The following is a 13,250-nucleotide window of genomic DNA, read 5'->3' on the forward strand; positions in this document are numbered from 1 at the left end:
TACAATTACAATAGCGTAGCTCTGGGTGGGCCACCGCCGCCTCTGCCCCCCTGGTAGCTACGCTACTGGGTGCTACCAACCCAATTAAAATGTGAGGATAGTTTCCACTGATGCAGGCCTGCGATAATTTATACCTGGGTGAGGAGGAAAGCTCGTTTAGGCTTCAAACACACTCGCAATAACCAGAACAATTCCCAGCTGCAATATGCAGCCGGGCCAGCGCCGATACGGAATATGGAATATCTAAAGTTCAATATGTCCGATAATAATGGGACCTATATTGTAGTGGCAGGGTCAGCCACGGAACAATATGCTTATTGTTCCATAGCTATGAGCCCCTCCGGGGAGCGGTAATGCAAAGGTAACAAAATAGCAGACCCCAACTATGTCATGTGTGGTCTCTAAATAAAGGCAAATTCATAATGGAAATTATGGCGTCATTTGCAAGCTTCTGTGATCAACGAGCGATATCCCAGAAGTTAGCGATTTTAACAAAAATGTGAAGCCCAGCCCACATGATGTCAGTACAGTGGGTGTGTGGGCCATCCTCCCCTTTCGGCATAAAAGACCCCACTGAGGATGGATCAGTACTCATTGCCAGGAGAATATATTTCATATAGCAAGGGGTCACGCTCGATAACGGTCCATTTGGAGTGCCTCCCCTCCACGTATACTGAATCATTTTAGCAATCTCTATAGTAAGTCTTCTTTAATCCTGTTTGTTTTGTGTAACTGTATATTCTGTACTGTAAATGTCCCCTTTGTAAAATCCTTGTATATTTTTCCTATTCGCCGATAATAACGGGACCTATATTTTTAGTGGCACGGTCAGCCAAGGAACAATATGCGTATTTTTCCGTAGCTGTGAGCCCCTCCGGGGAGCTGTTGCGCAAAAGTACCAGAATAACGGATCGCAGCTATGTCATGTGTAGTCTCTACGGAAAGGTAAATTCATAATAAAAAATATGGTATCACTTTCAGGCTTCTGCGATCAACCACGATAAGTTATCCTAGAAGATAGAGATTCTAATAAAAATATGAAGGCTGGAGCCTAGCCCACATGATGTAAGCACAAGGAGCGTGCCGGTCTCCCCCTTCGGCATAAAAGACCTAGCCAAAAGTGGATCAGCACTCATCTTGGAAGTACATATTGATGTGTAACACGGGTCACGTTCGCTGTACGGTCCAATAGGAGCCCTTCCCTCCAACTATACTGAGTCATCTCTGCAAACTTTATAGTAAGCTTCTTCTTTAATCCTGTTTATTTTGTGTAACTGTCTATTCTGTACTGTAAATGTACCCCTTTGTAAAACCTTTTGTATATTTTTCCTAAACACTGCCTCCCTTTTGGATTAAATATGAAATTTAATAGTCCTGTTTCTTTTGTCCTGTAATCGTTCCTCCCCCAAAGTCATATACGCTAACAGAAAGCAGGCGTCCGACCCGGCTTGTATTATATTTCAAATTGGGTCGTGGTGGCAGCGAATAATCATAAGTGGGCTATCGTGAAGCTGGCAGTAACTGTACGAGGGCGTACAACCCCTGGCAAAAATGATGGAATCACCGGGCTCGGAAGATGTTCATTCAGTTGTTTAATGTTGTTGAAAAAAATACAGATCACAGGCATGTCACAAAACTAAAGTCATTTCAAATGGCAACTTTAGGGCTTTAAGAAACACTAAAAGAAATCAAGATTAAAAATGTGGTACTCAGTAAGGCTATTTTTTTCAGACCAAGCAGAGGGAAAAAATTATGGAATCACTCAATTCTGAGGAAAAAAATTATGGAATCATGAAAAACAAGCACACAAAAGAACACTCCAATACATCACTAGTATTTTGTTGCACCACCTCTGGCTTTAATAACAGCTTGCAGTCTGTGAGGCATGGAATTAATGAGTGACAAAAAGTACTCTTCATCAATCTGGCTCCAACTTTCTTTGATTGCTGTTGCCAGATCAGCTTTGCAGGTTGGAGCCTTGTCATGGACCATTTACTTCAACTTCCACCAAATATTTTTAATTGGATTGAGATCCGGACTATTTGCAGGCCATGACATTGACCTTATGTGTCTTCTTTCAAGGAATGTTTTCACAGTTTTTGTTCTATGGCAGGATGCATTATCATCTTGAAAAATGATGTCATCATCTCCAAACATACTTTCAATTGATGGGATGAGAAAACTGTCCAAAATATCAATGTAAACTTGGGCATTTATTGAAGATGTAATGAAAGCCATCTCCCCATTGCCTTTACCTGACATGCAGCCCCATATCATCAATGACTGTGGAAATTTGCATGTTCTCTTCATGCAGTCATCTTTATAAATCTCATTGGAACGGCACCAAACAAAAGTTCCAGCATCATCACCTTGCCCAATGCAGATTTGCGATTCATCACTGAATATGACTTTCATCCAGTCATCCACAGTCCACGATTGCTTTTCCTTAGCCCATTGTAACCTTGTTTTTTTCTGTTTAGGTGTTAATGATGGCTTATGTTTAGCTTTTCAGTATGTAAATCCCATTTCCTTTAGGCGGTTTCTTACAGTTCGGTCACAGACATTGACTCCAGTTTCCTTCCATTCGTTCCTCGTTTGTTTTGTTGTGCATTTCCTGTTTTGGAGACATATTGCTTTAAGTTTCCGGTCTTGGCGCTTTGATGTCTTACTTGGTCTACCAGTATGTTTGCCTTTAACAACCTTCCCATGTTGTTTGTATTTGGTCCAGATTTTAGACACAGCTGACTGTGAACAACCATCTTTTGCAACATTGCTTGATGGTGATGAGTTTGATAATCCTCTCCTTTGTTTCAATTGACATCTCAGTCCACTTGGTGCAACAGCTCTCCAAGGTGTGATCACTCCTTTTTAGATGCAGACTAACGAGCAGATCTAATTTGATGCAGGTGTTAGTTTTGGAAATGAAAATTTACAGGGTGATTCCATAATTTTTTCCTCAGAATTGAGTGATTCCATAATTTTTTCCATCTGCTTGGTCTGAAAAAAATTACCCTTACTGAGTACCACATTTTTAATCTTGATTTCTTTTAGTGTTTCTTAAAGCCATAAAGGTGCCATTTGATATGACTTTAGTTTTGTGCCATGTCTGTGATCTGCTTGTTTTCAACAACATTAAACAACTGAATGAACATTCTCTGATTTTCTGATTCCATAATTTTTGCCAGGGGTTGTATACACATATTCCATGTGTTGGAATCCGGAGGTGTACACGCCATACGCTTTCTGCTCACTTGCTGATAGCTACGTAGTGAGTAATCGGGATTGTGTGTGTACGAATCCCTGAGGCCTCTGACAGAGTGACGGCAGCGGTGGGATATTGTGTGATCTCCCCTTTTTCGTCACTGACGTTCCCTGACACCTTATCTTAATCCGATTGAGATGCTATGGCATGCCCTTAGAAGGTGGTTCATTCTCGTAAACCCTCCAATGGCTGAATTACAACAATTTTGCAAAAATGAGTGACCCAAAATTCCTCCAGAGTGTTTTAAAAGACTCATTGCTGTCACGGTTCCACCCCTCAGTGTGTCTGGGCGACAGTTACTGACAGCTCAGCCATCCAATCTAGTACAGGGGCGTGCTGAAGCTGTCAGTGCATTGATTGACAGCTCAGCTGTCCAATTTGGGACTGGGAGGCGCTGGCTATTATCAGGTGTTCATCATTCCAGATTACTCCCAGGCTACTTAACTGGGCTTTTTCTCCCAGACCTCTGCTAGATGTACATTCAACTTGTGTGAGGTTTGTGTCTCTGTGTCTAGTGTTCTGTGTTTTGATCTTCTGTTGCCTGACCTTGGACCTTGTTCTGACCATCCGTCTGTTTAACCCCTTCTGCTTTGATCCGCTATCCTCCTGGTATTCTGACCTACGGAATGTTTTCTGACTACACATTTGTCTCTTCCCTCTGTTTATGGTGTACCCTCCTGGCTTTGACTTCGGACTCCTTGACTATCCTGTCTCACGGCTTGGCAGTGAAAAGTGACTCAGCGTCCCAATTGCCAGTTATCGCAAACACTTGATTGCAGTTGTTGCTGCTAAGGGTGGCCCAACCAGTTTACAGGGCACTTTTTCACACATGGTCCTGTAGGTTTGGATTTATTTTTCCCTTAATAATAAAGACCTTCATTTAAAAACTGCATTTCTTGTTTACTTGTGTTATCTTTGTCTAATATTTAAATTTGTTTTGTGATCTGAAACATTTAAGTGTGACAAACATGGAAAAGAATAAGAAATCAGGAAGGGGGCAAACACTTTTTCACACCACAGTAGATTAGTTTAAGGTTTTAATTGAATCAGGTACTGGTAATTCAGACTTTCCTGTAAGTAGGATATGTATGAGATCTGCCTCTGGTCAAATATTTGTGCAGAGCTGTCAGATCCCTTTAGAGAGAAGTACTGGAGATGTCTAAAAGCAACTCTACCTACCTCCTTCACAAATATTAAAATTATTACATTTCATCTTCAACCCAGCAAGTGAGGGGTGATAACTCAAGTGATACTGTGTCATTTTAGGTTTAGACATTTCTGGAGCACAGACCTGAGGTCAGGAGCTGAAATAATCCTTACTGTCAAGAATTTTTCAGACGGCATGAAAAATTGAGGCCTTCCAGTAGCTGGATTCCTCTACTGTGAAACATCAACAAATTGCAAAAAAAACCAGGAACATTGTTCATGGTAGCAATTATGCATCAAGTCCTGTCAAGTCCACAACATAAAAGGGACCGATCATATGAGTCTACATCTCAGGTCAGCTTCATTATCTGCCTTTCAATTATCTCCTGCATTTTATCTGGTTTCCCATCACTCAGTTGTAATTAAGATCAGAGGTTAAATTTCAAACATAAATGAGAATTTTAGACAAGAAAATATGTGGTGCCTCCATGCTCTAGGCAGCAAGAGCAGAAACTATGTCCAGATACAAGTATCCAACAAATTAAGAACAGTCATAAAAGCTAAATAACTAAGGACAAGTTAGAACGAGACGTGTTCTCCTGTAATAGATGGAAAAGCGACATCATATCAGACGCCGGAAAGAATGGACAGAATTATGCCGATGCACAAAGCAATAGAAAACATGAAAAAATATGACTTTTAGGATTATTACATACAACAGTCTTACGACATTATTTGGAAAACTGTCAGTTCAGCTTACATAAGAATTAACAATGAACATTAATGACTTCACAATGAGTAGTTATACTTCATAGTTAAAATTGAGGGAAAAAAGAAAGTTCTACAATTAATAAGTGATATACTAAGTATTAGCAGAGTTATGATCCATTAAGATGGTCACATTTAAAGAATGACTTATATGATTCACTATACGGAAGTATAGAACCCCAAGTAAACCTGTGATTATTAATTCAGATTACAATGGAATATATACACTTACCAAGTTAACGTGTTGATTTTGTCCAGTAGGTTGGAAATGCCTTGTAGCACTGCGATACTGATGTTTCTGGGACCTGTACTTTGGAAGTGCTGCTTTTTTTTAAGGCAATCTGAGCAGTGGATGATTTTTCTGGCAGCTGCATGCCTTAAAAAAAAAAAGCATTGACCTCACATAATTAAAGGGGCTGTGTTTAAAGGAACACTCCCAGATGGTGGATGAGCTTTTTTTTTGTATAGGTATTTGCGTTTTTAAGGAATAATTGGAAAGAAGGGAGCAGAGTAAACGCAGCTTCCAAATGTCTTCCTGCCAAAAAGAATCTTAAGCACATGGTTGAGGTGTAACTGGCAGCAGAGGGGTTAAGTTGCCACAGGGGCAGTGGGCCTGACTGATGCTAAATAGGTGGGAAGGGCTAAACTCTGTTACGACCCCCTTTGGTACCTCTTTTATAGCAGTGTATTCCCAGGGCATGCACTTTTTTTTTTCAGAAAAGTGGAAGAAAATCTTTTTTTCTTTGAGATTGCGGCTATTGTTCTAGTTTAAGATCCAGTATTAAGAGAGTCCTTAGTACCTGTCGTATAATGTATAAAGGTCCCTCAGTTCAGATTCCAAATATTCCAGATTTTTGTGTCGTTTGCAAGCACCGTCCTCACATGTGGCTTAAACGCTACGTACAGGACTCCATAGGTGTTTAACACGAACACAGAGTGTGTATTGAGCATACAGAAAAAAAAAAATCACTTTTTTGCCTACCACGATTCACTGTAATTGTATTATCACTGCCAAGTGGCACGATTGCATTTTATCATGAAGGTACTGCTGACCTCTGGTGATAGAATGTGGTATTACATGTAAAAGCATGTAGGCAGGAAAAAAAATGGAACAATATACACTTACGGACCAGTTTACCTTGGGGAAATTAATTCTCATTCCTTCACCCATCTCTAGTGTTTGACTTCAGACTTTGCATTCAAGGTCTGATTTTGAGCTTATCGTCCACTTCACAACTTCCTAACCATGCATACATGTCTGTCCTCCATATCCTCTTTCTTCTCTGCTCGATTTCTAAAACTTAACATGAACAAAACAGAATTCGTCATCTTTCCCTCATCTCACTCAACCACCCCAACTGACCTATCCATCAAAGTCACTCTCCCCAGTCCCGCAATCTCACTGCCTCGGGGTAACCCTTGACTCTGATCTCTCCTTCAAACCACATATCCAAGCCCCTTCAACCACCTGCCGACTCCAACTCAAAAATATCTCCCGGATCCACACATTCCTTAACCAAGAATCTGCAAAATCACTAGTGCATGCCCTCATCATCTCCCGCCTCGACTACTGCAACCTCCTGCTCTGTGACCTCCTTTCTAACACTCTTGCACCTCTCCAATCTATCCTAAACTCTGCTGCCCGACTAATCAACCTGTCCCCCCGCTATTCCCCAGCCTCTCCTCTCTGTCAATCCCTTCACTGGCTCCCCATTGCCCAGAGACTCCAGTTAAAAACCCTAACCACGGCATACAAAGCCATCCACAACCTCAACCTGTCTCCTCCATATATCTGTGACCTAGTCTCCCGATACTTTTCTGCACGCAACCTCCGATCCTCACAAGATCTCCTCCTTCTCTACTCCCCTCTTCCCACAATTGCACACAAGATTTCTCCCATGCATCCCCCCCTACTCTGGAATTCTCTACCCCAACATATCAGACCCTTGCATACCGTGGAAACCTTCAAAAGGAACCTGAAGACCCACCTCTTCCGACAAGCATACAACCTGCATTAATCATCACTCCACCATACCGCTGCATGACTAGCTCTACCCTCACCTACTGTATCCTCACCCACCCCTTGTAGATTGTGAGCCCTCGCGGGCAGGGTTCTCTCTCCTCCTGTACCAATCGGTGACTTGTATTGTTCATTATTATTGTACTTATTTTTTATTATGTATACCCCTTTTCACACGTACCATGGAATAAATGGCACTATAATAATACTATGTATTGAGATATAGCACCTTTGAAGATCACAGAACTAAAAATACAATCCAAGTTTTTCAAGCCTAAGGTCGTAATATTTTCCAAAAAAAAACATTTACATGGTTGCAGTCTATTGTAAGCTGACACTGGCTATACATGGATGAAGGACAAAGAGCTACCCCTAGCATGTGCCCCGATACCTGCTGTGCCGCTGCCTAAGCATCCCCCTGGGCTTAAAAAGGACCTGTCACCGGATCAAAAGTGGCCTGCCTTTGCTCTTATTTTATTCCCATTGCTCCCCTGAATATTCAGGGTTTTTTTTCGAATTCCACCATATGGTTCCAGAGATATGGGCCTTTTTATTTAGTGCTAAATTGCATTGTTTTTCGCTAGAGATGATAAGACTCGATAAGACTCTGATATGACTCGAATTTACCAAACTGCTTGAATTTTACTGGGAAATTAGATTCTCAGCAAATTTATTCTGTGCAAATTGAATGTCCCTTATTATGCTCTGGGGTCTAAAGAGAACCTATAGCGTTGGCGTCTCTGCCTCCTGCCGGGCAGAGACGCCGATCCCCTCACCACTGCGGTCCCGGTCCGGCGCCCTCCGGCTCCCCTCCTGTGTCTGCCAGGGATGTGTGCACTGCGTGCAGTTCCCCGAGCACTGTACTTAGGGCGCGCGTCCTAAAGAGTCCCCGGCCAAAATGGAGGTGCCTGTGCAAGATTGTTGTTTGTGTGCTAACACTCTCCTCAGTCCTCAGGTTCCAGTGGCCGCCTACCTGTCCATCAGCCGTGCCCGCCAGCCTGTCTATCAGCCGTGCCTGCCTGCCTATCGGCCGTGCCCGCCTGCTTATCTACCCGCATCACCTGCCTGTCTACCAGCCGTGCTCATCTGCTGTGCCTGTCTGCCTCGGCCATCTGACCCGTGGGAGTCGCCTGCTGTCACACAACGTCGGTCTCAGAGTGGCACCTGGTTCACCTTTCCGGTCCCTCCTTGGTTCACGGAGTCGATTGAGCCGCCGTACGGCCTTGGTCAGTCCGAGTTGATACCTAGTTACGCCCCTCTGGTCCCTCCTTGTATCACAGCACAGAGGTTCCACCACCCGGATCCGTAACAGAACCCAGTGAATAATAAATATAAGATGAAGAAAAAAAAAACAAAAACCTAACAACTAATATTTACCTCACTGCTCACCCATGCAGCTCACTGTCCCCTGTACAGTCCTCGGCGTCTCTTCTTACAGCTGCCATGTGCTGAAATCCTGGGGAATCTTCTTGCTAGGCTGGAACTTCCAACCACGACTAGACCCGGGATGTCCCTATGCATGGACAGGGATGTCCCAGCCCTAGTCGTGACCAGAAGTCCCAGTCTAGGGTGCGTGTTGTAAGGTTGGCGTGACGTTATGATGCATACTCTAAGCTGAGACTGTTGCTAAACCATAGAAAGTTTAACAGACATACAAAAAATAATACTCACCTCACTGCTCACCTCTCATCTACCTCCACTGCTTGCTATCTCCTATAAAGCAGTGAGGTGAGTACTACTTCTTTGTTTTTTTTTTAACCTTTTGTCTGTCTTCTATGGTTCAGCAAAATAGCAGCCTCTCAAATATATTAGCCCAATGCTAGTTTTGCCAGTGGGGGGTTGCTCACAGACAGGGGTGGATTAAGGATAGCCAGGGCCCCGGGCAGTTTAGGAGGCATGGCCCCCCCTAACAGAAATAGCGGCACGCACATTTTTCCCTTATGTACAGAACTATAAATAACATAGTGCTATACATAATGGAGCAGGGGTGGGAGATTAATTTTCACAAGGGGCCACATGAGAGACTGTGACTATTGTGGAGGCTGAACCAATAGGCTGAAATTTATTCAGCTCAATATTAACCCCTTTACCCCCAAAGGTGGTTTGCACGTTAATGACCGGGCCAATTTTTCCAATTCTGACCACTGTCACTTTATGAGGTAATTACTCTGGAACGCTTCAACGGATCCCCCTGATTCTGAGATTGTTTTTTCGTGACATATTGTACTTCATGATTGTGGTAAAATTTCTTCGATATCACTTGCGTTTATTTGTGAAAAAAACGGAAGTTTGACAAAAAATACATTAATCTGTAGCCCCCAGGATAATATACTATGCAGCCACTAGCAGCCCCCAGGGTAACACATCCCGCAGCCCCCAGGGTAACATACCCTACAGCCCCCAGGGTAACATGTCATGCAGCCCCCTGGGTAACATGTCCCGCAGCCCCCAGGGTAACATGCCCCGCATTCCCCAGGGTAACATGCCCCACAGCCCCCAGGGTAACATGTCCCGCAGCCCCCAGGGTAACATGTCCCGCAGTCCCCAGGATAACATGCCCCGCAGCCCCCAGAGTAACATGTCCTGCAGCCCCCAGGGTAACATATCCTGCAGCCCCCAGGGTAACATGTCCTGCAGCCCCAGGGTAACATGTCCCGGAGCCCCCAGGGTAACATGTCCTGCAGCCCCCAGGGTAACATGTCCCGGAGCCCCCAGGGTAACATGTCCCGGAGCCCCCAGGGTAACATGCCCAAGTTCCTCTCTCACAGCACAGGATGCTGTTTGCATCTTACCATCACCAGGAGTTGCCAGCAGGCAGGAACAGGAAGCATTGAAAGGCAGATTAAGATAAGCAGGAGGCAGAGACAGCACTGAGCACCGCACAGGTCCTGAACTGCAGAAGAAGACCATCGGGAACATCAGGGGCTCTGCATGAGGTGAGTAAAGCAGATGTGGCCACGCAGAGCTTACTGCGTGTTCGTGTCTGCTACATTGTCATGCGGGCGGTGCACAAATCATTATAATGAGGGCAAACTGGCCATAGACCCACCTGAGCCCTAGGCGGTAGCCCAGATTGCCCTCATTATAGTCTGCCTTTGCTCACAGAATTCTTTGGCTCTATGCTTCACTACATAACTACTTTCCTGTGACCAATGTCCCCTTTGTAAAGGCCATAAATATTAGCACTAAATAAAAAACCATATCTAAAAAAAGTGATTAATTATGGAATCACCAGCATTAAAATAAGGGAAAAACTGGCCACTTATGACCTGGTGACAGTTCCTCTTTAAACAGTAGATGACTTGCCCAAAAAGTCATGGGTTGCAGAAGTTGAGAAATGGACTCTGAAAATGAATGTGAAAAGTTAAAATATGGGGATAACAGTTCCTGGATAATCTGCCAAACTAGAAAACCTGGGTAAAATATCGGTGAGCAAGCTCGGACTGGCCCACGGGAGAGAAGGTGAATCCTCCGGTAGGCCCCTGTGCAGGAGTCGGCGCCCACCTCCCTATATGAGCAGAAGTTGGCACAATACACCTGATTCGCTATGTGCAGATAAAAGCAGCATCTCATCACTCATTTAGCAAACTTCCCAGTGTATTGTTATAAAGAAGCAGAGGTACATTTGTGAAAAAGGGTAATGTAATACTTGCATGTAACAGAACAGTGGGCCACCATAGTCAATGTTATTGATGGGCCTCTGGCACTCTAGCCCAGTGTTCCCCAACTCCAGTCCTCAAGGCCCACCAACAGGTCACGTTTTCAGGATTTCCTTAGTATTACACAGGTAATAATTCCATCACCTGCACAGGCAATAATTCTATCACCTGTGTAATAGTAAGGAAATCCTGAAAACATGACCTGTTGGTGGGCCTTGAGGACTGGAGTTGGGGAACACTGCTCTAGCACATCATTCAATGGATTCCCATCACCAGAGATTTCAGACACTCAATGTTCCAATGTTCACCTTTACTAAAGAAAATTTCAGCCTGAGATTTACAACTGCTTAGCTCATGGGCTCAATCTCATGGCAGTTTTTCACCTACCGAAGATACCTGTAAAACCCTGTGCACATTGTACTTTTCGGAAGAAATATTTGTATTATATTTCTTATTAGCTAACTGTCAGAAAGCATCATTAATTTAGTAATTGATTTTGAAATTATAAAAAAAAGTTCTCTAAGAGATTGTCAGCAAATATAGAATAAAAAAAATATTATTTTAGTAACGTCTTTTATTTAACCCTCCGTCACATACAATATTGGTTCTAACGAGTTCACATACAATGTGACTGTCAGGCGCAGGCTAGAAAAATACCTATAATATCTAATGTTTGCAATTTCAGAGCTCTAAAAGTGATCAGTGACCTTCATAGGGATGTAATAAAAGAGACTACACATAATCAGGTGCAAAAAAAAAAACATTTACTTAACATAAAACTAATAACTCTGAAATACAAACATTTCAAAACTCCAGCCAAATAGTCCCCAGTTCGACTCTGTCAAAAAACTCTACAAAGAAAATTTATGGAAACAAACTTAATTTTAAGGTACCTTAAGTACTATTAAACACATATTCATTCAGAATTAGATCCTGAAGTTTCCCCAGAAAAATTACACTTGCAGAGCAAAGAGCAAGAATTACACATCATTTTTGCATGTGTAAGGTAGATTGCATTATGACATTTGTGACATTTATAATTAGAAAGCCTTCTGATTCCGCTTTCCGTGGTGCAGGTGGTGCATCTCCTTCTTTTGGGAGGTGGTGCAGGTGGTGAATTTTCACTATCATTTTCTGGGCGGAATCTTTTGAGCGGAACTTGAAGGCGAGAGGGGATACCGATTGTTTTCATACTTCTCCTGCGTAGCTCTCCAAGCACTAGTTCATGGGCCAATTTTTTCAGATAGAATCGTCTACGGAGTGGTTCAAGCTTGTTTTCAAGGTAAATGACTTGTGAATTTATACCACCCAAATTCAACATAGCAAAAAATATGACCATTGGCCAGCGTTTGGTGTTTCTGCTGACGTTGAAAGTTGAGCACATCTGATCAGCTGTATCAACACCCCCTTTGGTTCCATTATAAAATGTAATTATCTCCGGTTTTTTTTGTGCCTTAGTCCCAGGATCGATGGCATCATCATCATGAAATGTTGATAGAAGAAGTACAATTTTTTTTGCTTGTGGTACATAGGAAACCAAAACCTTTCCATTATGGAATGCAAACATACTGCTGTACTGTTGTCTCCCTTTCACACTTACAAACTGTGTAGGCAATTCTTTTTTATTTTTTCTTACAGTTCCGACATATGAAAGCTTCTGCATTTTCAGATAATCAATCAGATCACAATTTGAAAACCAATTGTCAGCTGTTATATTGCGACCCGATCCAAATAAGAGCTCAGCCAGTCTTTTTACAACATCACTGGGTTTGTTGCTGACACAGTAAGGACCTTCTGGTTGTTTTCCTGCATAAACTTCCAGGTTGTAAGTGTAGGTCTTACTGGCATCAACAAGGGCATACATTTTTATTCCATATTTGTTAGGCTTTGATGGAATATATTGACGAAAGGCACATTTACCACGAAAACCAGGGAGCATTTCGTCAATAGTGAGATTCTCCCCAGGGCAATAGCTTTTTTTACAGTTTTCAACAAATTTTTGGAATATATCACGAATTGGAGCAAGTCGGTCATGTGTTTTACGTTCGGTTCGGGTAGTTCTGTCGTCAAACCGAAGGCAACGAATTAGAAGCTTGAATCTGTTTATGGACATAGCAAGGCCAAATTTTTCAACTCCATCCCCATCTTTACTCCAAAGTTCCTCCAAACTTAGTCTATTTGTCCTATAAGCTCCTGCAAGGTATAATAATCCAAAAAAAGCACGCAGTTCTATTTCATCTGTGGCCTTGATGGTTCTGTTGCAGATGAACTTGTCCTTTATAATGTCTATATATTGGTTGGTATATGTGACAATAGAGTCCAGAATGTCATCTGTGAATAAACTATTCCAGCATTCAACTGCAGTTTTTGCATTACTTGCAGTTCCTATAACTGC

General features: G+C 42.7%; 1 protein-coding gene across 2 annotated transcripts in view; it reads right to left on the reverse strand.

Annotated features, from left to right (window-relative positions):
- Positions 1–6,115, reverse strand: part of ADAMTS10 (ADAM metallopeptidase with thrombospondin type 1 motif 10) — a 337,007-nt gene extending 330,892 nt beyond the window's left edge. The window contains exons 1-2 of one of the 2 annotated variants that reach the window (XM_073686287.1): positions 5,977–6,115; positions 5,409–5,552 (exon numbers count right to left, since the gene is read on the reverse strand). The gene's annotated coding sequence lies outside the window, so the exon portion shown is untranslated. Of the gene's footprint in view, positions 1–5,408; positions 5,808–5,976 lie in introns of those variants that run through there. The other variant, XM_073686289.1, reaches the window with a different exon arrangement.
- Between the last annotated feature and the right edge of the window lie 7,135 nt (positions 6,116–13,250).

Source organism: Phyllobates terribilis, unplaced genomic scaffold, assembly GCF_046119375.1.
Source record: "Phyllobates terribilis strain yellow unplaced genomic scaffold, ASM4611937v1 Scaffold_1__5_contigs__length_1240528914, whole genome shotgun sequence".
In the NCBI taxonomy this organism is placed as follows: Eukaryota; Metazoa; Chordata; class Amphibia; order Anura; family Dendrobatidae; genus Phyllobates; species Phyllobates terribilis.